Source organism: Tenrec ecaudatus, chromosome 4 (assembly GCF_050624435.1).
Source record: "Tenrec ecaudatus isolate mTenEca1 chromosome 4, mTenEca1.hap1, whole genome shotgun sequence".
In the NCBI taxonomy this organism is placed as follows: domain Eukaryota; kingdom Metazoa; phylum Chordata; class Mammalia; order Afrosoricida; family Tenrecidae; genus Tenrec; species Tenrec ecaudatus.
In genome coordinates this window covers 24,965,818-24,978,263 of record NC_134533.1, presented here as the reverse complement: position 1 = coordinate 24,978,263, position 12,446 = coordinate 24,965,818, and the positions used below count along the sequence as shown (strand labels likewise).

The 12,446-nt window shown below is 50.4% G+C and overlaps 1 pseudogene; it reads right to left on the bottom strand.

The window, feature by feature from the left end:
• Positions 1-568: 568 nt before the first annotated feature.
• Positions 569-1,917, bottom strand: LOC142446605 (tubulin alpha-1C chain pseudogene; annotated as a pseudogene).
• Positions 1,918-12,446: the final 10,529 nt, after the last annotated feature.

Below are 12,446 nucleotides of genomic sequence, written 5' to 3'. Positions count from 1 at the left end.
TCTTGGTATCACTACTCTCATTATTGGTCCTGAGGGGATTATCTATACTGGATCCCAGCTCTTATCTGTACCAGTGTACATGCTCTGGTCTAGCCAGTTTTGCAGAGAAGAATTGGGGTCATAGTAGTGGGGGAGGGCATTAAAGAACTAGGGGATAGTTTATGTGTCATCAGTCCTATACTGCACCCTGACTGGCTCGTCTCTCCTTGTGACCCTTCTGTGAGGGGGCGTCCAGTGTTCTACAGATGGGCTTTGGGTCTCCACTCTGCCCTCGGCCTCATTTACACTGATCAATATGATTTTTTTGCTCTGGGTCTTTGATGCCTGTTACCTGATCCCCCACCTCATGATCACACATACTGGTGTGCTTCTTCCATGTGAGTTTTGTTGCTTCTCCACTAGATGGCCGCTTGTTTATCTTCAAGCCTTTAAGACCCCCAGATGCTGTATCTTTTTTTTTTTTACATTTAAAAAGAAAACACTTTTTTGACAGTTAGGGGTCACGGGACAGTTTTACAGGGCAACAGATATAAAAGTCCCAAGACAACGGAGTGCACAATGCGACAGGTTAATACTCCTCACCCTCATCCTCTCCATCTGCACTATCTGCTCCCTCCTCTGCATAGTCCTTCTCCAGGGCAGCCATGGCCTCCCGGCCCTCAGAGAACTCTCCTTCCCCCATCCCCTCACCCACGTACCACCACGTGGACAAAGGCACGCTTGGCGTACATCAGGTCAAACTTGTGGTCCAGGCGAGCCCAGGCTTCAGCAACGGCTGTGGTGTTGTTCAGCATGCACACAGCTCGCTGCACCTTGGCCAGGTCTCCACCAGAGACCACAGTGGGAGGCTGGTAATTAATGCCAACCTTGAAGCCAGTGGGACACCAATCCACAAACAGGATGCTGCGCTTGGTCTTGGTGGCAATGGCAGCATTGACATCTTTGGGAACCACGTCACCACGGTACAACAGGCAGCAGGTCATGTATTCCCCATGGCAGGGTCACATTTCACCATCTGGTTAGCTGGCTCAAAGCAAGCATTGGTGATCTCTGCTACAGTAAGCTGTTCATGGTAAGCTTTCTCAGCAGAGATGACAGGGGCGTATGTGGCCAGAAGGAAGTGGATGCAGGGGTAGGGCACCAAGTTGGTCTGGAATTCTGTCAGATCTACGTTCAGGGTACCATCAAATCTGAGGGAAGCAGTGATGGAGGACATGATCTGGCTAATCAGGCGGTTAAGGTTGGTGTAGGTTGGGCGCTCGATATCAAGGTTCCTGTGACAGATGTCGTAGATGTCCTCATTGTCTACCATGAAGGCACAATCTGAGTGCTCCAGGGTGGTGTGGGTGGTGAGGATGGCGTTGTAGGGCTCAACTACAGCTGTGGACACCTGGGGGGCGGGGTAGATGGAGAACTCCAGCTTGGATTTCTTGCCATAATCAACTGAGAGGCGTTCCATCAGCAGGGATGTGAACTCGGAACCGGTGCCCCCACCGAAGCTGTGGAAAACCAAGAAGCCCTGGAGGCCTGTGCACTGGTCAGCCAGCTTGCGGATTCTGTCCAGGACTAGGTCAATGATCTCCTTGCCGATGGTGTAGTGCCCACAGGCATCGTTGTTGGCAGCATCCTCCTTGCCCGTGATGAGCTGCTCAGGGTGGAAGAGCTGGCGGTGGTGCCAGTGCGAACGTCATCAATAACTGTGGGCTCCGGGTCTACAAACACTGCCCTAGGCACCTGCTTGCCAGCGCCCGTCTCACTGAAGAAGGTGTTGAAGGAGTCACCCCCTCCCCCAATGGTCTTGTCACTGGGCATCTGGCCATCAGGTCGGATGCCATGTTCCAGACAGCAGAGCTCCCAACAGGCATTGCCGATCAGGACACCGGCCTGGCCGACGTGGATGGAGATGCATTCATACATGCTGGGGCTTGTACAGCTTTGTGGGGCGAGAGGAGAAGAAAGGACAACGACAGGAGCCTCCCGCTGACAGACTACCAAGGAGTCCAGGGGAGAAGTCGATGCTGTATCTTTTGATAGCCAGGCACCATCAGCTTCCTTCACCACATTTTGTCTTCAGCAATCGTGTCAGGAAAGTGAGCATCACAGAATGCTGGGTTATTAGAACAAGAGTGTAATTTCATTGAGGGGAGGACTTGAGTCGAGGCCCAATGTCCGAAATCATCAGTTTTACGTTCAGCAACTTATACACATGTTGCTTCATCTCACTTCACAGCCGCTCTCTCAAAGCAACAGGGCTCATCCTACTGCCACCCTGCATCTCCCACCTCCTATAGTCTTGTCTCCTCACCCATTGAGTTTCATCCCCTTGATTTCAATGAGTTGGTTATATTAGCATGTGAATGAATACCTCACCAGTCAAGTCACAGATTGACAGACAAGAAAGGGTTTGGGGTTAGGAGAAAGGCCTTGAAAACCAAAAGCCCTAAAGTAGTTTGATTTGGGTTGGTTCATATTATAAACTAGAATGCCCTATGAACTCTTGCCCTGTAGTGTAGACTAGTATGTCCTATGAACTCTTGCCCTGTATTGTAGACTAGTATGCCCTATGAACTCTTGCCCTGTAGTGTAGACTAGTATGTCCTATGAACTCTTGCCCTGTATTGTAGACTAGTATGCCCTATGAACTCTTGCACTATATTGTAGACCACTATGCCCTATGAACTCTTGACCTGTAGTGTAGAGTCGTATGACCTATGAACTCTTGCCCTGTAGTGTAGTCATATGCCCTGTGAACTCTTTCCCTGTATTGTAGACTAGTATGTCTTATGAACTCTTGTCCTGTAGTGTAGACTTGTATGACCTATGAACTCTTGCCCTGCATTGTAGACTAGTATGTCCTATGAACTCTTTCCCTGTATTGTAGAGTCGTATGTCCTTTGCACTCTTGCCCTGTAGTGTAGAGTCGTATGTCCTATGAACCCTTGCCCTGTATTGTAGACTAGTATGCCCTATGAACTCTTGCACTATATTGTAGACCACTATGCCCTATGAACTCTTGCCCTGTAGTGTAGAGTCATATGACCTATGAACTCTTGCCCTGTAGTATAGAGTCATATGCCCTGTGAACTCTTTCCCTGTATTGTAGACTAGTATGTCCTATGAACTCTTGTCCTGTAGTGTAGACTTGTATGCCCTATGAACTCTTGCCCTGCATTGTAGACTAGTATGTCCTATGAACTCTTGCCCTGTAGTGTAGAGTCATATGCCCTGTGAACTCTTTCCCTGCATTGTAGACTAGTATGTCCTATGAACTCTTGCCCTGTAGTGTAGACTAGTATGCCCTGTGAACTCTTGCCCTGTAGTGTAGACTAGCATGTCCTATGAACTCTTGCCCTGTAGTGTAGACTAGTATGCCCTGTGAACTCTTACCCTGTGTTTAGAGTCGTATGTCTTATGAACTCTTGCCCTGTATTGTAGAAAACTATTCCTCAGTAACTCTTGCCCTGGGGTTGTCTTCAAACCTTAAACCAATTCTAATTCCAAAAGTCATCATTTCTATCTGTCTATTTTTTACCACCCTCTACATGTCAGAAAACTCATATTCATTTCCCATAAAATATAGTAAATTTTTATTCTTCAAAAATGGTAGTGTTGTGAATATCAAAAAAAGATCCAGAAACTGTTCTAGAAATATTTCTTAAAAACCAAATGGAGCTTATCTAAGAAAGAAGGTCCGCCCTGAGCACCGTACTCTTGGAAGAATTGTCTGCTTGAGATCAAATTGACAATAGCAACCCGAAAGGACAGATAGGGACCTGGTTGCATGGCGTCCACGTGACTGGAGAAGAACACCGAAAAGCAGCATGGGGATAGTGGCTCGTCTCGAAGAATGTAAGCCATGACTCTGAAATGTGCGTATAAAAAGCTTGAATTGCTGTGTGTCTTTGTTGTCTGTATCCCCCACAAAACAAGTTGCTTTTTCATTAAAAACACTCATATGGTTAAAAAATCATTTTAATAGTTTCATTTATTTATTTTATAACAGGGAAAAAGAAACCTATCAGCATTCTTTAAAGAGCTGGGAAACCTAACCACCAACTTGATACGGAAAGGAGGTCCTCGATTAGCAGAGCCCTGCTGAAGAAAAGCAGAGGGGAGTCCTCACACCTCCCGGCCTCACAGCCTGCTGGGGAGTCACAGAAGTCAGAGCAGCCTGGCACTGGTACAACCACCGAGGCACAAACCAGCGTAACCACTGAGAAGCCAGAGAGTAGGGATGGGACTCTCCAGTAAGTAGTGCTGGCAAGACTGGCCACCCACTTGCAGAAAATGGGAACAGGATCCCTACCTCACATCATCTACAAAAGCTGAAGCTGGAATCAAGAACTAAATGTAGAACCTAAAGCTGTAAAGATCATGGAAAAATAATGAGGGGACGCTTAGGGCCCCTAGTTTCTGGCATAAATAGTCCTCTCAGACATAATGTAATGTTTGACAAACAAAGTACACTAGATGCCTGGGATCTCCTGAAAATGAGATACTTCTGTGCATCAGAGGAGCCTGGTGGCATTGTGGTTCTGCATTGGACGGCTAACCGTAAGGTCCGTTTGAAACCACCAGCCCCTCTGCAGGGAAAGGTCTCAGAAACATGGGCATTTCTACCCTGTCCTGAAGGGTCACTATGAATGTGTATTGACTCGATGGCACTGCTGTTCTGGTTTTTTGGTATGTCCAAAGTGAACCCTGGCGACATCATGATGACACCACTACAAAGTCAGAAGTCCAAAACCACCAGCCTCTCTGAGAGAGAAAGATAAGGTTTTACTTGAATAAATATTTGAAGTCTCAGAAACCCAAAGAGCACAGTTCTCTGCCGGACAGGATTTCTCTGGGTCAAAATTGATCCCGTAGTAGTGAGTTTGGTTTTGGGTTTGGTGCAGCAAAAGATTTCTCCCAAAGAGTCAAAGGAGAACCCGCAGATGAGGGAGGAGGTTCGGCAGTGACATGTTTGGCAAGAGGACAAATCACGTTTCTAGAAGACATCAACACCTCAACAGCAAAAGACCATCCAATAAAAAAATGGCAAAGGACATGAACAGACACACGTCCAGGCTACCGGCAAATGCACGAAGAAGTGGCTCGAGATGTAGTCCTTAGATGTAAATCAAAGCAGTGAGCTATCACCACACCCAAGGTCCAAAAAAATGCTTACAAAATGGAAAACAAATGCTAACCGCACGTGGGGAAATTGGAACACTCTTGCTCTGTTGCCAGCTACAAAATGATACGACCATGCTGAAAAATGGCACCTCCTTTAACAGCTGCGAATGCAAAGGCTACGTGATCCAGCCATGCAACTTCCAGGCAGGTATCTGGCGAGACAAGAGCTGTGACTCGCCCCTAAATATGTGCCCCATGGCCATCACAGCCCTGCTGGCAATAGCAAAAGGATGGCAATAACCTCAATGCCCATCGATGGGTGAATGGATAACCTGTGGTCCATACACACGATGGAATCCTCTACGGTGTTAAAGAATAACTGACTGCGCATCTTAACACAAAAATGAACCTGAAGGGGCCATGACACTGAGAAAAATGGTCAATCAGCAAAGGACAATCGTGAGACCCCTATTATCGAAACCCAAAAGATGTGTGTACAGAAGGAAGCCTTCTTTGATAGTTACCAAGGCTAGAGGAGAGGGAGGGAGGAGGTCATTTAAGTAGGTAGTAGACACGTGTGATAGGTTTATTGTGTAGACTAGGCTTCCTTGGAACATGTGGGCAGAGTCTAAGCAGGTCGCAGCTTGATTGGAAGTCAAGATAAATGGCTTTCCAAGGCCAGCGCTCTGCTGCCTGAGCTGGTCCTTTGCCTCAACCATGCACTGCGCTACCATGGGCTGAGCCAACCAGTGGATTGTGTCACCTTGCCGTGTGTGCATCACTAGAGCTTGCGGTTCCATCAAGGCCTGCTTCTCCAAGCTTCTTAAGGATCCATTGGACTGTTTTTGGTACACTCCTTCGTGACTGGTTTCTATTACACCTCAACTTCTCTTCTTCTTGCTGTTGCTGCCCGACCCTGCCTGTCTTGCCTGAGGGCAGACTCCTATGTCTGCTTCCTTGACCAGGGACCAGTATCCGGCTACAGTAGGACTCATAATAGAGGGTTGTGGACAGAGGGGGGGACACAAAGATGAAATAAAAATTCAAAATCATGAAGACCAGACTTATTGGTCTGACAGAGACTGGTGGAACCTCCAAGATTATGGACAGCCCTTAGACACCCTTTGTGTTAAGCCGGTATGTGTAGTCTACAGAAAGAGGTGTGCATCAAGAACTGGTTTACACCCACCATCGGTGGGGTGGGTAAGCACAATTCAAGTTTGTGGGTCAGCTTTAACCTAGAGGCGTCACCTGACTTCTGTAGCTGCAGGGGCTGACAAACAGAAGCAGGAGGATGAAGCAGAAAGACCTCAGGCTGGTGGGTGTCAAGTTCAAGGTCGGCAGAGTGCTAATGACTTTTAAGATGGGCAGGCTATGTAAAAGGAAGTCCGTGAATCGGATGCAGGGTCCAAATCCCGCAGAAGTCAGCCAGCTTCCACATACTGTCCGTTTTTGCTAAGAAGAAGCCATCCCCTGAAGGATGCCTCCCTCATGCCTGTGGCCAGATTGAGGAGGGCTATTCTCTCCACAACTGCTGGGCTGCCTCATGGAGCTGACCACGCTATGTTAGATCATATCATAGGACAATCCAGGCCCATCCAGGTTGGCACAGAGCCTAATGATCACACCCTTGAAAGCTGGGACAGAACCCGCCCCAGACACCACCTTCCAGTCAAACAATAAAACTTGGCAGTGATCAATCACACCCCAGAGGAACATGAACAATCAACCAGGGGACACCAGAGGGGTGGCATCATCCCCCAAAGCTTAAAGGAGCCGGTTAAATGGGCGAGTGGAAACAGGGAACCCAGGCAGGAAAAGAAAAGGTGTATCAAATGGGACGCTAATCTGCTCTGACACCTTCACTCCAACGACAACAAAATGTTCAGAAAAGACACAAGTAAGGCCCCCTCCAGGTGTAAGATCCACATCTGCTCTCCGTTCTCGACTACATCACGGATTCTGCTCCCATCGCTTTGCCGGGCTCCTTGATGAGATACGACGTTCTGTCATAATGGGAGAGAAGCTCTGGTGGGGTAGTGGCTTCGACTTTGAGCTGCTAACCATAGGTCAGCAGTTCAAACCAACCATCTGCTTCACTGGAGAAAGATGAGGCTGTCTACTCCTATAAAGGTGTATAGCCTCAGAAATCCACAACCGCCCACCCCCTAGGGTCACAAGTCGATGTCAGTGAGTTATAATAATGGTTTGTGTCGATCCTCTTCTGCCCCATCGGTCTGTTCCCATTCAACACAGGGAAGGAGACTTGAGGCAAAAGCTTCATTCGTATCGCAAGTAACTGTAAACTGGGGTAAATCAGCAAGAAAAAGAGCCCCTGCAAGAACTAAGCCCATTTGAAAATGAACGCGATAAGGGAAATCGCAGAAGCAGAAACTCAGCTGGCTGGCAGTAGTCATCTGAGAAATGCCAATTAAGAACGAAATCGCAGTTCATCCGATGCAGTTGACAACTACTCGAAATATGGGTAAGACGTGTACGTGAGGATGTAGGAATAGGAGCCCTCATCTATTGCTGGGAGGAAAGGAAAAACCAATATACACTGTACGCGGGTATTGTGTTAAATATGCGTGCCGAGGAACTTCCTAGAATGATAAATAAAAAATTCCAACAGAGGTTAGGATCATGGTTGCTGTTTATTTGGTTATACAATTTTTATGTTATACAGTAATATATCGTCAGGAAATAAAAGTCTCACATTGGAAAGAATGTCTAGTTCTTCCTTGGTGTAAAGGAACAGGCAGTTGAAACCGCCCCAGTGAGGGAGCTGTTCGAGCTCATGGTCCCAGACATGGTAACTTGACCCTGGGGAGTTGGAAGGTCGCAGTAGGAACCAAGATCCCAGAGTCCCAGCTTACAACTTTGTCAGGAAGAGGCAGGCAGATTTAAATCCACGAAGCACAGGACAAGCTGATCCAGCCACCCTCGCCTCATCTCCACTGGCTCTTTCCCTTACACCCCCGTGCTGCTGGAGCAGGCACGCAGCACGAAGGCATGCGCGTCTTGAGTTCCAATCTTGACCCAGTTATCACCGCCAGTGGGTGAGGCTAAATTATCCAGTACTGCTGCAATTCATTGAAGAATCGGAGGAGAACCCTCGACGTGATCGTACAAAGCTCGCTGGGACCTCGCGATGTTTGGCAATTGCATTCCCTCTTCCTACAAAGCCGTTTCCCCAGATCTTCATGTGGGTGGTGGTGGTGGTGGTGGTGGAGGTGGTGGTGGTGATGGTGGAGGTGGAGGTGGTGGTGGTGATGGTGGAGGTGGAGGTGGTGGTGGTAGAGGTGGTGGTGGTGGTAGTAGAGGTGGTGGTGGTGGAGGTGGTGGTGGTGGTGGAGGTGGTGGTGATGGTGGTGGTGGTGGTGGTGGAGGTGGAGGTGGTGTTGGTGGTGGTGGTGGTGGTGGAGGTGGTGGTGGTGGTGGAGGTGGTGGTGGTAGAGGTGGTGGTGGTGGTGGTAGTAGAGGTGGTGGTGGTGGTGGTGGAGGTGGTGGTGGTGGTGGTGGTGGTAGTAGAGGTGGTGGTGGTGGAGGTGGTGGTGGTGGTAGAGGTGGTGGTGATGGTGGTGGTGGTGGTGGAGGTGGAGGTGGTGTTGGTGGTGGTGGTGGTGGAGGTGGTGGTGGTAGAGGTGGTGGTGGTGGTGGTGGTAGTAGAGGTGGTGGTGGTGGAGGTGGTGGTGGTGGAGGTGGTGGTGGTGGTGGTAGTAGAGCTGGTGGTGGTGGTGGTGGTGGTGGTGGTGGTGGTAGTGGTGGAGGTGGTGGTGGTAGTAGAGGTGGTGGTGGTGGAGGTGGTGGTGGTGGTGGTAGTAGAGCTGGTGGTGGTGGTGGTGGTAGTGGTGGAGGTGGTGGTGGTAGTAGAGGTGGTGGTAGTAGAGCTGGTGGTGGTGGTGGTGGTGGTGGTGGTGGTGGTGGTGGTGGTGGTGGTGGTGGTGGTGGTGGTGGTGGAGGTGGTGGAGGTGGTGGAGGTGGAGGTGGAGGTGGTGGTGGTGGTGGTGGTGGTGGTGGTGGTGGTGGCGGCTGCTCTGAAGTTGAGTCTGGGTGGCCCTCTGTTGAGCACAGAACTGCCCCCCGAGCATCTTCAAGGCTGTAACCTTCCAGAAGCAGATCACCAGCGGTCCCAGAGGCCCTTCTGGGTGGGTTCACACTGGGGTAGTCAAATGTTTGACTGAAACAAGGGTGATTTTGTCACCCATTTGAAGGCCCAACCCCAATGGCACCACTTCAAAGAGTCCCTCGCCCCGTGCCATCACTTTCCATAATGGTTTGTTAGTTGTTGGTTTTTTTCTGTTTTCCTTCCTTCTGAGCTCTGAGCCCTCACTTAAAATCATCTCATGTATTTGATGGCTTTCTTATTGTCTCCTAGAAATTAAATTCTTTGGGAGCAAGAATCTTGTCTGTCTCAAGCCCCGCTGTGTCCCCGGTGCCTGAAACACTGCCTGCCTCTAATTAAATGAGTCAGACGCATGAGAAACATTTTCACCAGGTTTTCCTGTTTAATTTTCCCGACAGCCTCATGTGGCTTGCGTCTGAGAGAAGGTTAAGAGCAGAGAGGTGGAGTACAATGAGTAAGTGGCAGTGCCAGAATTAGAACTAATTCCAGAATCCTTTCCACTTCGCTACCCTTCCCTCCCGGGCAGCCGGCGCGGGGCCTGTTTTGGAGAGAGAACAGGGGCAGTTCAAGGGCAGGGAACATCAAAAGCCACGTGCCCGAGTCCAGAAAGTTCCAATGAACCAAAAAGGCTGCCCTAGGTATGGTCGTGGGAAGTAGTGGGAGTCCAGGATGGAAAGGACCAGCAGGGTTGGCTTGCCATTCCGGCTCTGGAGACAGTTCCATGAGCATCCTAGCCAGTCTCTCTACTCATGCCACAAATCGGACTTGAACCTCCTGTGGGCTTTCAGTAGATGAGCATGCCTCTAGATGGGACAGCCCCTGTCCTTAACTGAGCTGCCTCGTGTGAGCGCTGCCTGGTTCAGAACATGACTAGCCCAGAAGCTGTTAGTCCTTGTCTTCTTGGCATCCGGGGTACTGAAGGAAGCCCACTGGGTGTCTGGTTAGCAGAGGTTACCTGCCCTGAGCAGAGACAGATGGGAGATTTCAGTCATCATTAAGGTTTATTGACCAGCACGGCTGGAATTTCCCAGAGAGAGAGGAATGAATCTCTCTGCCGGCTGAGAGCGGGCATCCTGCTGGGAGCAGTTACATAAATTCTGTTGCTCAAATTAATTAGGATTGTGATTCATGTGTTTAATGAGGAAAAATCTGATGGTGATAAGAGGCAAGCTCGCCTGGCTTCTTAGGACCGGACCAGTCCCAGGGGGCTGGGGGCAAGTGGAGGAGCCAGTCTGTTGGAACAGGGACCTGATGTGGGTGGGCGAGCCAGGCCGGTGAGGGACAGGAAGAAAGAGATCACCAAGGGGAATATAATAATTTAAAGACGCTGCGAAGCCCAGGGGCTTCCAGAAACTCATGTCTGTGTGGTCTTTGACCCTCATCCGCCTGGAAAGCCCTCCGTGCTTCATCCTGGAATCTTCCATAATCCTCTTTTGCCAAGCTGCGCAGGAAAACACTGCTCTGTGACCAGCTAAAATCCCTTCGGTAAAGCACTCCTGGGACCCGTCCAGCCACTTGTTCGGTCCACACCAAATGCCAGCTGATATTATTCACAGGAGAAAGGCGCGCGATGGCCAGAGCATATGGAAAATCCCTCTTGCTCTGACCTCTGCTTATCCGGAAACGCGCCCCCCCCCCTTCCACCCCAGGATGCTCCTGGTGAGCTCCAATCGACACCCTCACACCGCACTCTATCAGAGAGACCCCTCCAGACTGGGCCTTTGCCGCCCTCCCACCTGCGGGCTGGCCACAGCAATCCAGGAGAGGCTGGGGTGGCGGTTGGCATTAGCTTGGCAATGATGGCGCTGGAGAGGCCGAGCCTGGCCTCCCCTCTGAGCCCCCAGGAGCTCCTTCCAGTGGGTGAGCACGGCGCCCTTTAGCATGTCCCAGAAAGGGCATTTCCAGAAAGCAAGCTCCCTCGCAGTGCTATGAAGCAGCGGCCGGGTTCATTGTGACTCAACTGTGTTGTCAAAGGCCTGGATGCTGAAGGAAAGGAGAGCAGGAGCCGGGGCCTCGAGAATGCAGTCATCCACAGCAATGCCTTCTGGTGTACCTTGTTTTCCTTTGGGGACCCCCCCCATCTCTGTTTATGACAGACTAGGATGAGATCACCCGGAGAAACCATGTGTGGGCCACACAAGATTGTTCAGGAAGCGGGAACCTTGTCAGGGTCATGTGAGTCACCCTCGTTCCACCTAAGGCTTCAAGAAGCCTTGCCCGAGTGCAGCCAGGTAGCCCTCACTTAGCGAAGGAGGGCCCAGGAAGGAGTATTGACCCGGAACCCGGGAGTCCCCAACTGAGTGACCCAGTACACGCCATGGAGGCTCTCTGGATTTTTGTGTCCCCACCCCCACCCCATCCCCTTCCATCGCGACACCATTCATAGGCCCACTGCAGGCTGTGCCCTGAGCGGAGCCCGAGAGCGCTTTCTGAAATGTAAGTCAGATCTCGTCGCTCCCTGCTTTTCAAAACTCCCTAAGGGCTTCCCAGCACATGCAGAATTCTTTTAAGGCAAGAGAGAGCCCCCCAGGAGCTACACGATCTAGTCCCAGCCTCCACGGCATCCCCTCCCTCGCTGCCCTCCACGCCACACCTGCATTCTGGGTAGCCCTCGCCAGACTCCACAGCGCATTCTCTGCGCCGCACGACCTCCGCACCCACTGGCCCCCTTTCCTGGAAGCCTCTCCTCAGATCCAGTTCTCAGTGTGCTTGACCTTGTTTCTCTCCCCGCTTGCATGGCACCGTCTCCTCAGAAAGACCCTCCCTGACTAGCCGTGCAGACACAGCCCAGGCTCCATCTATGACCCTGTTCTATTTTTCCCTCCTAACGCTTTTTTTTTTCTTTCATAACACATTTTAACTGCCTGATAGTCTCTCTGTTTATTAGGGAGTTACCTGTCCCCACAGCTGCTTCCCCAACGAGAATTTTGCAATCCACAAGACCAGGGTCTATTCCAAGGTTAGGAAAACAGAAATGAAACTAGCTATTTCAACAGAGATCATCTTATAAAAGAAATGAGCTCCAAACAGATGACAGGGAAAGATGGGTGTGAGGACTGGGAGAATCGCACTCGGGCCTCCACCCTCAAGACTGAGCCCCTAACCAGCGACAGCCGAGGGCTGCCGGAATCTAGAAGCTCCACTTCTGAAAGCCTCAGAACTGGACCCTGACCTCTGGGGGCACAACCCAACTGCCATGCCT